The sequence below is a fragment of the Musa acuminata genome, chromosome BXJ2-5 (assembly GCF_036884655.1).
Source record: "Musa acuminata AAA Group cultivar baxijiao chromosome BXJ2-5, Cavendish_Baxijiao_AAA, whole genome shotgun sequence".
Lineage (NCBI taxonomy): Eukaryota > Viridiplantae > Streptophyta > Magnoliopsida > Zingiberales > Musaceae > Musa > Musa acuminata.
Window position 1 is genome coordinate 3,386,836 of NC_088342.1, and position 11,018 is coordinate 3,397,853.

Below are 11,018 nucleotides of genomic sequence, written 5' to 3' on the forward strand. Positions count from 1 at the left end.
AATCCAGGATCCAAACACACATTTAAGGATACTGAGAAAATATTCAAATCACATCCATAATTCCATAATTCATAAGACCTGTGCAGCTTAAAATCATATACCATGATGAATCGTAAAATCTAAAATCCAACTCACCAAGATAATAACCACCTCATAAATCCACAAGTGTGGTATTCTATACAATCACAAAAACCAATGTTTAGCACATGTTCATATCATTACACAAATTTACTTAACACTCCAAAATCTTAAACATGAGAGGTTTTTTAAACTTTTACAAAACTCATAAATTCATATTTACTATCAACATTCCATTAGGAACCAAGTGTACTTATACAATAAAAACATATCATCCGCTAAAGGTTTGCCCCAAAATCTTTTAGCTTTCTATAGCCTTAGCCCAATTTAAACATTTTTAGTGAGCGATAAGCTATCCTGAAAATTTTATATAGCAATGGAGTGAGCATATAGAGCTTAGCAAGAGACTAACATATTCATGGTGAAAGAGGATAGTTTCAAAATAAATAACGTACCAAATACAAAGCAGGGATATAAGAGTTCATAGATAGCTACTCAATGAATGCATAATTACATTGCCATCTCACTCGAAGTATATTTTGTTCATAACAAGAGAGTAAAGACTAATTAGAGCATATCAATGACATAAGGAGTATTTCGGAGTATATCAATAGCGTATGAAATGTTACGGAACATATCAATAGCATATGAAGCATTTCGAAGCATATCAAGGGCGTATGAAATGTTTTAGAGTATATCAACGACATAACATTTCGAAGCATATCAATGGTATATTAGGAACATATCAATGACATAGGAAGCATTTCTGAGTATATTAATGGCATAGGTAGCACTTTGGGGCATAACAATGGCAGATGAAATATTTCGGAATATATCAATGGTGTATGAAATACTTCGGAATATATCAATGGCATATGAAGCATTTCAGAGCATATCAATGGTGGATAAAATGCTTCAGAACATATTAATGACAGATGAAGTATTTCGAAGCATATCAATAGCGGATGAAACATTTCGGAACATATCAATGGTGTATGAAATACTTTGGAATATATCAATGGCATATGAAGCATTTCGGAGCATATCAATGGCAGATGAAATGCTTCGGAACATATCAATGGCATATGAAGCATTTTGGAGTATATCAATGATGTCTGAAATGTTTTGGAAGCATAAGAAGCATTTCAAAACATATCGAGGAACAAATATGAAATATAAGCTCAAATGTCGCATTTGATATTGCATACATTTCATTCTTATCCAAAGCACACATAGAAGCATATAACCAAACCTCTGGATATCATATCAAATAAATAGAAGGTGAAGTGGGATCCCAAACATAATCTCCCACGTTTGGGAGTGTCATCCATCCACATCTAGATGAAGCCAAAGGGGGTCGATAGAGCATCGCAGGCTCTAAGCATATACCATTTACTATTTCTAGCAAAGGTCCAGATAATCCCTTTACCATTTTTGGCAAAGTTCCATATAATCCCTTTACTATTTCTAGCAAAGGTCCAAATAATCCCACAAATACCATAGTACAAAAGGGCATATGAACAATAAAATTGGCACATATTGGAAACACATACGGAACAATGGAATGCATGTGCTTATACGAAACATTACGATACAAACATGAAGTTTACATAATAGATTCTGGTATGCAAATACTTGTAAGACAAGAGTATATAGGAATTCAAGCAAAAATGTAAAGCTCAATTGAAGTAAGGATTTTAGCTGAAATCAATTTCCAAAGAGACGAAATAAGAATAGAAATCGATCAAAGCTCGATTCTGATAGAATTTGAGAGGCACATTGCATGAATTGTTTGGATAACCAATTATGCTCTAAATTATAGAAATTGAAAGTCATTCGAAAGATATATCAATCTAGTTTTAGATAAATCATGTCTTGTATGAATAGGAGTTTCCATCAAGGAGTTATAAATAATTTAGTAACCAAAGGTCAAAGAACATTATCTCTATTTTACAAAATTCATAGAGTTAATTAGAACAAATGATTCAATAGGAATTTATACTCCAAATAATTCAAATTAGATATGAACAAAAAGGTTTATGAGTCTAGTTTCTCGTAATCATATTTCACATAAATTAGAGATTAATATTTATATAGGAAGGGGTTAGAATACTTACCTTAGAAAAATTAGAGTCTTAAATATGTGGGATTGATGCAAAATCTCTAAGCTAAAGCAAAGTTTCTTCACCTTCTTCTACTTCAATTCCTCATCCCTTCTCCTCTTAAACTCACATTGGTTGCAACTTAAGTTTTTCTTTAGTTTCCCCTTTAATTACTTAAGTTTAGCTAATACAAGAATTGCTATGTAGCAAGCATGCATGAAAGAAGCCTATGTGTCATCCTTAGAATAAACATAGGTGGCACCAAGCTTAGGTTAGCTAGTGACACATGTCCACCATTTTTTTTAATTTAATATGAATCTTTCACAAATCATATCACATTTCTAGTATTTACATTTAGGTCCCTACATAACAAATAGGCCCTTACAATATTTTAAAAAATGAGGGATGTTATATGTCGCCTCCATATTTCCCGTACAGTATTACTTGTTTCCCCTTGTTGTAAAATTTCATAATTAGTTTCACAAAATTTTAGAAAATATTACCTAATGTCATCAACCATTCAATGTCAAGGATAGCCTCATAATCATCAAGAGGGAGGAGGAAGAAATCTGCAATTATCTCTTGGTCCTACAGCAACAGTTTCACCCGTGGGCACCTATATATGATCATACTTCAAAATTCGTCCGTCGACAACCTTAACATCAAACCTACTGCAATTCTTAATAGGTAAGGTCATCCGAATAGCAACGTTTATGTTCATAAAATTATTAGTGCTCCCGGTGTCAATAAGAATGGTGATAGGTTATTGCTTCAGAAGTCCTCTCACTTTCATCGTTTGCGGGTTCGCGTAACCGACAAGGGCATGCATCGTAATATCAACTGGCTGCTATTCATCATCCACGACCTCTTTCTCATGCATTTGGACCTCCTCCTCCATATCTTCAAGAGGTTCAATCAGTAGGAGGCAGCCCCTTTTGCAACGATGATCACGGTTCCACGGCTCGTCATAATGTCAATAAAGACCCTTTGCTGATCGGTCACATAGTTCTTCTCTTGTCAATTTTTTTTGGCAGCGAAGGATGGCTGAGAGTAGAAGGAGGTTTAGATGCCATGGGCCTAAGAGAGGTTCTCATCCTCCAAGTATCTTGGTTGAGTCATTCTTCTTGTATTCGAGCGAAAGAAATCGCAGCTATCACAGTACGCAGTTATCGCACCTTAACCTCCCATTTTATCTCCGGCTTGAGTCCTTCGATGAATTTTTCTAACAATTGATGGTCAGTCCAGTCACAAGCAAGGTAGGATTGCTTCTCAGACCTAGTTTGGTACTCTTGAATCGTAGAGGTTTGTCGAATCTTTGCGAGTTGGTCATTGATATTTTCATACTCCATAGGTCTGAAACAATTTAGCAATGCGTTCTTAAATTGATTCTATATTGGAGCCCCATGATTATATTCCAGCCAATTATACCATTGAATAGCATCTCCTGCAAGGTAGATGACAGCAATTTCCACCATAGCATCATCCGACGTTCAGTAGTAGCAAAAGTAACGTTCGACGCGCGAAATCCACCCTGCCGGGTCTCCTTCTTCCCATCGCGGGAAGTCCATCCTTATGCATGGCTGAAGCATATCCAAGGGTCGTCCCTCCTTCTTTGGAGGCCTTTCTGAACTTTCTCCTCATTGAAATTTGGTTGGACTCAGCGGTTGTCCAATTCTGAATTCTGCAAACAAAGCGCGCAATTTGTCCTCCAAGCGTAATTCAAGCCGAGATTCCAATGCTTCAAATTTGGCATCAATTGGATCTTTAGGAGCCATATGGAGTAGCAGAAGATCAAGGCCCACCACGATTGGGGAAGAAATGTCTGCTATGACAAGACCATTAGGCAAAATGTGCTTGAGATGTGTAAATTAGGAAGAGAGCAGCAGGGGGTGAATGCCATGTCGAGAGAATAAGAGACCCTCTACAGTGATGTCATTGGGCTGAACGTGCCTGAGATATGCGAGTCGAAAACTTAACTCACATCAAGATCTCCCACTATAGAGAAGTCATTAGGCAAAAGGTGCTCGAAACATATAAGTCGGGATAACCTGATCCATACCAAGATCCTCGCTACGACGAGATAATCAAAAGAGGCAATTAAAACACCTGAATCAACAAGGCTCAATTTGAGCCCCACACCGTTAAACGAGGCACACATAAAAGAAAGGGAAGACCTCAACCAATAGTAACTCTAGATGACGTGCTTCAAACTGTTGGAAAATCTAGGGTGGCATCACATACATAGTAAAAGAACAAAAAATAAAATCTCAGATTTTCACAAAAAAAAATTAGTCGTGCAAAGATTAGTGTGCAAAAACTCACGAAATCGAAAAACTATGCATATAAGTGTTGAATCTCGTATTTTGATGATGAAACCAATTGATAAGTGTTTATGATTTAATTAGCATTTTGAGTGACGCAGGATGCTTCGATCAGGGAGAGACAATTAAAGCAAAAAAAATCATGTTGGGCCAGAGGAAAACATGTCAGAAGATTGGATATCGGGCCGAATGATCGGTCGATGTATCGACAAAAGGCTTTGGACCATGGATTTAGGCATCTAGCCAAGAAGAGTGGATATTGCACCAAGGATATTGGAGTTACAAAGTTCAACTGGCCGATTGCGCAATAGGCCGCAAGAGAGGAGGATGTGTCGAAGAATCGGACGAAGCGTCGATGGACCAATGACATGCCGGACAACATGATTCATGCTTAGTAATAATTGTCTAGATCAAAGTATGTTTTACATATGCAGGATTAATTATGATAGCAAGGCATAAAGTAAAATGAAGTCCCGGAGTCAAGGACGCGATTTTGTTGGGAGTTCGAGAGTTCGTTGGAAGTCCAGACGTTCGTCGAAAGTTTTACAGGATCCAACCGAGAAGTCTAGGAGCTTGCCAGAAGAAGCTCATCAGAACTCACCAAGAAGATTGTCGTGAAGTCCAAGTGCTTGCCGGGAGTCTGTTGGAACATTGCCGGGAGAACGTCGGAAGCTCGCTAGAAGAAACCAAGACCTAGGGACTTATTTAGCTTAAGTATGCCTTAGATTTCATAGTTAGCAAGTAATTAAGATTAGATTTGAGTCAACCCAATTATGGGTCAGTTGGGCCCATGCAAGGACTGTGTTGGGCCCAATGAAAGGCCCAAACAGTGACCCAAGAAGTGGCACCATCGTGACACAGTCTTCGAGACTATGTCAGGTGGTGGTACCGCCCCTAGCAGGGTGCCAGGCGATGGTACCGCTAGTCTGCGTGGTGGTACCGCCTAGTGGCCCAATACCAGGTGATGATACCGCCAGACTGGGCTGTGGTACCGCCCAGTGCAGTGTTAGTGTCAAACTGACACTGGCGGTGGTACCGCCCGAACCCAGGAAACCCGGGATGATATGTTTTTAAGCTCAAAGTTTGAATCAACTTGAGGCCTATAAATATCCCTCTCATCCCTAGTTAACACACATAAGCATAGAGAGTAAAAAGGAAAGAAACTCTGTTGTAATCTTGTGTGAAACTCCTCTCAAAGTTCTAAGTGTTAGAATAGTTTGAGAGAGGTGTGAGTGGGGGTGTAAGGGTTAACCCAGTAAAAGGAGAAAGAGCTATAAGAAGGAGGTTGATCTTCGCCTATAAAGGAAGATCGATAGTAGATGCCGGTGGCTTCAACGGAAAAGGAATCAGTGGAGTGGATGTAGGTCACGATGATCGAACCACTATAAAATCGGTGTATTCTTCTCTGGTTTGTATTTCTATATTTGAGCAATTTACTTTACTGCAAACTTCTTAACTTGCTTTACATCCACTATATATCTTCCATATGCTTTCAAGCTATCTTTACGAAAATGCTTTCAAGTTAACCTCTCTCCGAAACGGTTTTCGTCGAAATCGATTTTTATCGTAAGAAGGTTTTTTGAACCGTCGTAATTTTACCGCTGCACTAATTCAACCCCCCCCCCCTCCTCCTCTCAGTACCGACTCTTTTCCTAATAATAAGAAGATTATGTTACCTAAGGAGATCGTATATCCCTGAATTCCTCCAGATCTATGAGAGAGGATGAAGGAGATCAGCTATCATCCTCTCTAGCAGTGATCCACATGGTAGGGGCTGTGAAGACGATCCTCAAATCGCTGTACAATCTTTCTTGCTGTGCGCACCACGTAATCAAGAAGGGGCATCCCTTTTTGCCATTGATATGCCCCAAATAAGAGCTACATGTTGAGGAGAAGAGGGGGTGAGGAGAATAAGAGGTGGTAGCCAAGAGAGTTTAACTTATGACCCTTTAGTTCCCTTCTATTTATAGAGGCCCCTTATCGACTTAACCTTAATGGATCCTACTCTATTGGGTATTGGATCTTCATCTAACTACCAAAGCCTTTTAGTTTAGTGGGTCTCTACCAAATAATCTCTTATTTGATCTCATCCATAGGATCCAATAATTCAATGGCTTATTAGATATCCAATAAGAGAGGGGCTCCAACGGATATCTCATATCTGAACCTATACTCATCACAATGCCAACCATATGTATGTGACCCTCTATGCTCAATATTGAGTTGGTCATAAGTCATATCTATCAAAACTCCTTCTAGCTTAGTGAATTATTATCTCCAAAATAATTTACTCAACTTATTGACTACACACATACTAAGCCACTATGCCGCACTCTTCAGATGATACAAAGGAATCCAATCCATTAGACTTGTCCATCCTCAATTATTATATATTTATAGTCCCTCATCCATCTAATATCCCAAAGACCGTATACTAGGCATGGTGCGCTATTAGACCCATACAGTTTCTACTCGAGCCTCACTCTAATAGGATTCTCTCAGAGAACTCTTTCTCTCTCAATTTGAATGACCCTAGCTAAAGATTTGCTTAAGCATGAACACATGAGATATTCCTCTCATGACACTAAGAGTGGATGATCCTCTATCAACACTCAATAACCCTTGTAAAGTTGGTTGTCACTCCTGATATACTCATATAGGACATCCTTGGTATCTTAAGCATAAGGATCAGATACACTACTAGGATAGTGGAATCGTTGTCTGACAATGAGATATTATCAACCATCCAACATTCCATGAGCGGATTAATCGGTGAACCCATTCTCCAATGAGCACCTGCGTAGTATTCCTAGTGTCCCCACATGAGCTGTTATGGGACCAGCCGCCTCCATCATATGGATAGGTGTATAACACACCAGTCTATCCGGTCATCTCGATGTCCCTCTTAAATGATCTATGACCGGGATTATTTAGGGTCTTTGTTTAAAGACGAATCAGTCTCATTATTATGATCTCATCACGATCTGATTCTCATTGCACAGATCTATGAACATCATAATATATGCAGCATACAAAATAAAGTGATAAAATATTAAATAATATAAAAAAATATGTATCATGTCACATGTGTCATCACTCATGTGATTGACACCTATGACTAGCACAAACGTTTATGTGAGAGCCCCGAACCACACCTTCGGGGTGGGGGGACGAATAACAGAGAATATTTCGGCACCAATTGCAGGACATCAGTTGACAGCCATTAAGGAGCTAATATGGAGGGCAACGCGGCATTGTCTACATAGAAAATGGCTGAGCTGGTGAGTGATTGGCATCCCCTAAGTCATTCCCTTCCAATCTCATGCCATGCAAGGCAGTACAAATCGACATTGTGCCATAAGAGTCTGGACAGGTTGACCCATACTATTGGGAGCTGTATGAGTCAATTGCCCATATGAATGCGTCACAAAAGGTATGGGTGACCCCTACAACCATAGTTCCTTCTTGTCGGCTCCATAAGTATAAAATCCAATTCCTCACGACTAACTTAAGCATCGAATAGGTCGGATTGAAATTTTCATGCCACATCAGCTTATCGTGCAAAGCCCCGACGAAGATCACACATACTCTAGCCTCACCTCGAGATAACCTTGAAATCACCCTCGCTTGCCCTAGTCCAACCTTAGCTATTCCATCCATTCCTCGGGAAGACTTACTTGAACGATCTCGCACTCTCGAAATAAGACCTAGTACTTCCGGTCTACGATATCAAGTTGTTAACAATAATTATTCAACTTTGTTATGCTAAAATTTTAGATAGTTAGAATCAGTAACTTGATTTAATGATAAATGTATTATAAGATTATTTAAAAATAGTATATATATGATTTATATCTGATGGAGTAATCTTTTTCTAATTTTTAATTGTAAAGAGTATACCTTTTAAGAAGAAAAGGTCAAACCCATTAATGTTGTTCCGTTAGAAATATCTATAAATTGACCTAGCAAATATACGTAGAGTCTCCCCCTCAAGAAAATTTTATAGGTGATAGAAAAGAGCACTCATTAGTTAACGGAACTCTTAAAACCTGTTTTCAAATATGGAGTCAGATTTAAAGGTAGATTGCTCATATTTTCTGGTGGACACAGACAAGTAGGGCCCATCTGGTTAACCAATCACTCTCTGCCACGTATAAATCTAATTCAGCCATTGTGTTCTTTTATCGATCTGTCACTTCCATCGAAGATTTCTATTGGGTTTATTCTCAACAGTATGTCGAATCCCACAAATTAGAGATTCATATCGATATTTTAATTGGCATGATGATTGGTCGAGAAAGGTATTAGGTCGAGTCGCTTCCTTGATTTAATGTCAACCGAATGAATAAAATTTCACCTTATTAGTCTTGGAAACGTTAAATTTTCTTTTGCAAACAAACTCATATGATGAGGGTAATAATGGCGACATGACGCGCCACGACGTCAACCACGACTAGATGGTACTCAGCTTGGAAGAGGACAATAATGCCGACACGATGGGCGCTGACGTCACCCGCTCTCAGACGAAGACTCCATCGTTGTCTGACCCAACAAGCTCGACCGAGGCAGAGGAGAACGACCACCGAGGCACGCCCATACCCTGCGGCAGTTCGGTTCCCAACGCAACGTCAATAACGATGTCAGACGCCATCAGAGGTACAATCCTGCCCCCTGCAGGCAGGCACGTCAGGTAACATTAAATTGTCCTATAAATACCCCCGAGTGCTAAACAGAGGAGAGGGGGGACACTTCTTCACTAAGAAAAAACTCCTTCCACATCATCTAACTTGATCGTCGGAGGGATCGGGCCGAGCTTCCGACCCAACCTTTGTGGAGAGACAAGGGCGAGGCTGCAACTTCCCAGCGCCGTGGAAAAGCTTTACTCCCCACGCAACATCCCGCCCGGACCATCGTAATTAGCCATCTCAGTTGTCCCGAGGAACGTCGCGCAAGATCCCCGCGCATTCGGACCTAAACCAAGCCGCGTCGGCCCCGAGACCACGGCATAAAGTTGTTTGCACTAACATCATACATAATTATCTACAGATATGCACAACAATCAAATTATTGAGATATTTCAGTGATGTGATTAGGTCACATTTGGTCGCACAACGATTTGGAAGTTAATGTGTCAATCAAAGGAGTCGGGTCAGTCCTTTACGACGTGGTTTTCAGGACGAACAACACCGTGTAGGCCTACTCAGTAGTCAGACAACACATTGGTGAGTCTTTCTTGTCCATGAGATATCACTTGGACTGCGTTTGCGTTTGAGAAGCCATTTGACATCTGCCATGAGAGTCTAATATGTATCTTTAATGTGTATTGATGTTGATGATTTTTTTAAAAATCATATTTAGTATGAATGTTATATTATAAATACTTAAATGTCGATGTTACTTTAGAGTCTAAGATATATTTTTAATATGTATTAATATTTGATAAATTTTAAAATCATATTTGGTCTGAATACTATATTATAAATATTTAAATGTTGGTGCTATCTTATAATAACATAGCCATTAACATTTTACTATTTATAAAATACTAATAAAATTTTTAAAATTTTCTAAGTACCTTATAATATTATTTAAAATCATAATATTGCCATTATATAATAGAAATCTTAATCCTCATTTTTTTTTCCTAATTTCTACCATCGTCAACTCCTTATTTCATAAGTACGTCATGTCGCTTGCTCCACTGAGTATTGTACAATTTCATCGGTATATATATAATAATATTGAGTTGTTCCTTTTAAATTATTTTTCTTACATTGATTTAAGCTTTCTTTAAGGTAAAATTTTATTTTTTATTTTAAAAATTATTTTTATATTTATTTATTATATATCTAGGTCATACGAATTTTTTATACTACATTCATTTATTTATATTATTTATTTATATAAAAATATGTATTCTTTTTGAATAAATATTAACAATATTAAAAGGGAATGTCACATGATATTTAATGAATTTTTAAAATATAATTTTATCAAATAACAATTATGTCAATACATATTTAAGGTATAATTTTCATCTATTAATTTTCACACAAGTGTTTTTTTTTCAAATATATATTAAAAATATAAATATGTTTTCAAGCACATCTTTAACTTCACTATGATCATGTTAGCTAAAAGAGTCAAAGGCAAGACCATAAGCCCATATCATGTGCAAAACACATCCTACGAGCGCAAATGTGTTCCCAAACGGAGTGCCGTCTCTTCGATACGTCAGTTGGCCACACCATCATCCGAGTATAGTGCATATAAGTATCCTAATTGTAACCCTCGTCGGTTCGACACCAACATTGAAAGAGGATTCTGTAAAGCATGTTTCCGATGCTCCTCCTCTTTCACATGATTAACCTTTTGAGTTCACCCGATCGGTCTTCACCTCAGTGCTCCTCTATTTCACATGATAAACTTTTGACTGAAACATGTGATCCTTTTGACTGGTAGCATCAAGTCTCTTCTTGAGAATGTAAGAGAGCTCAATGAAATGGTTTACAAGTTG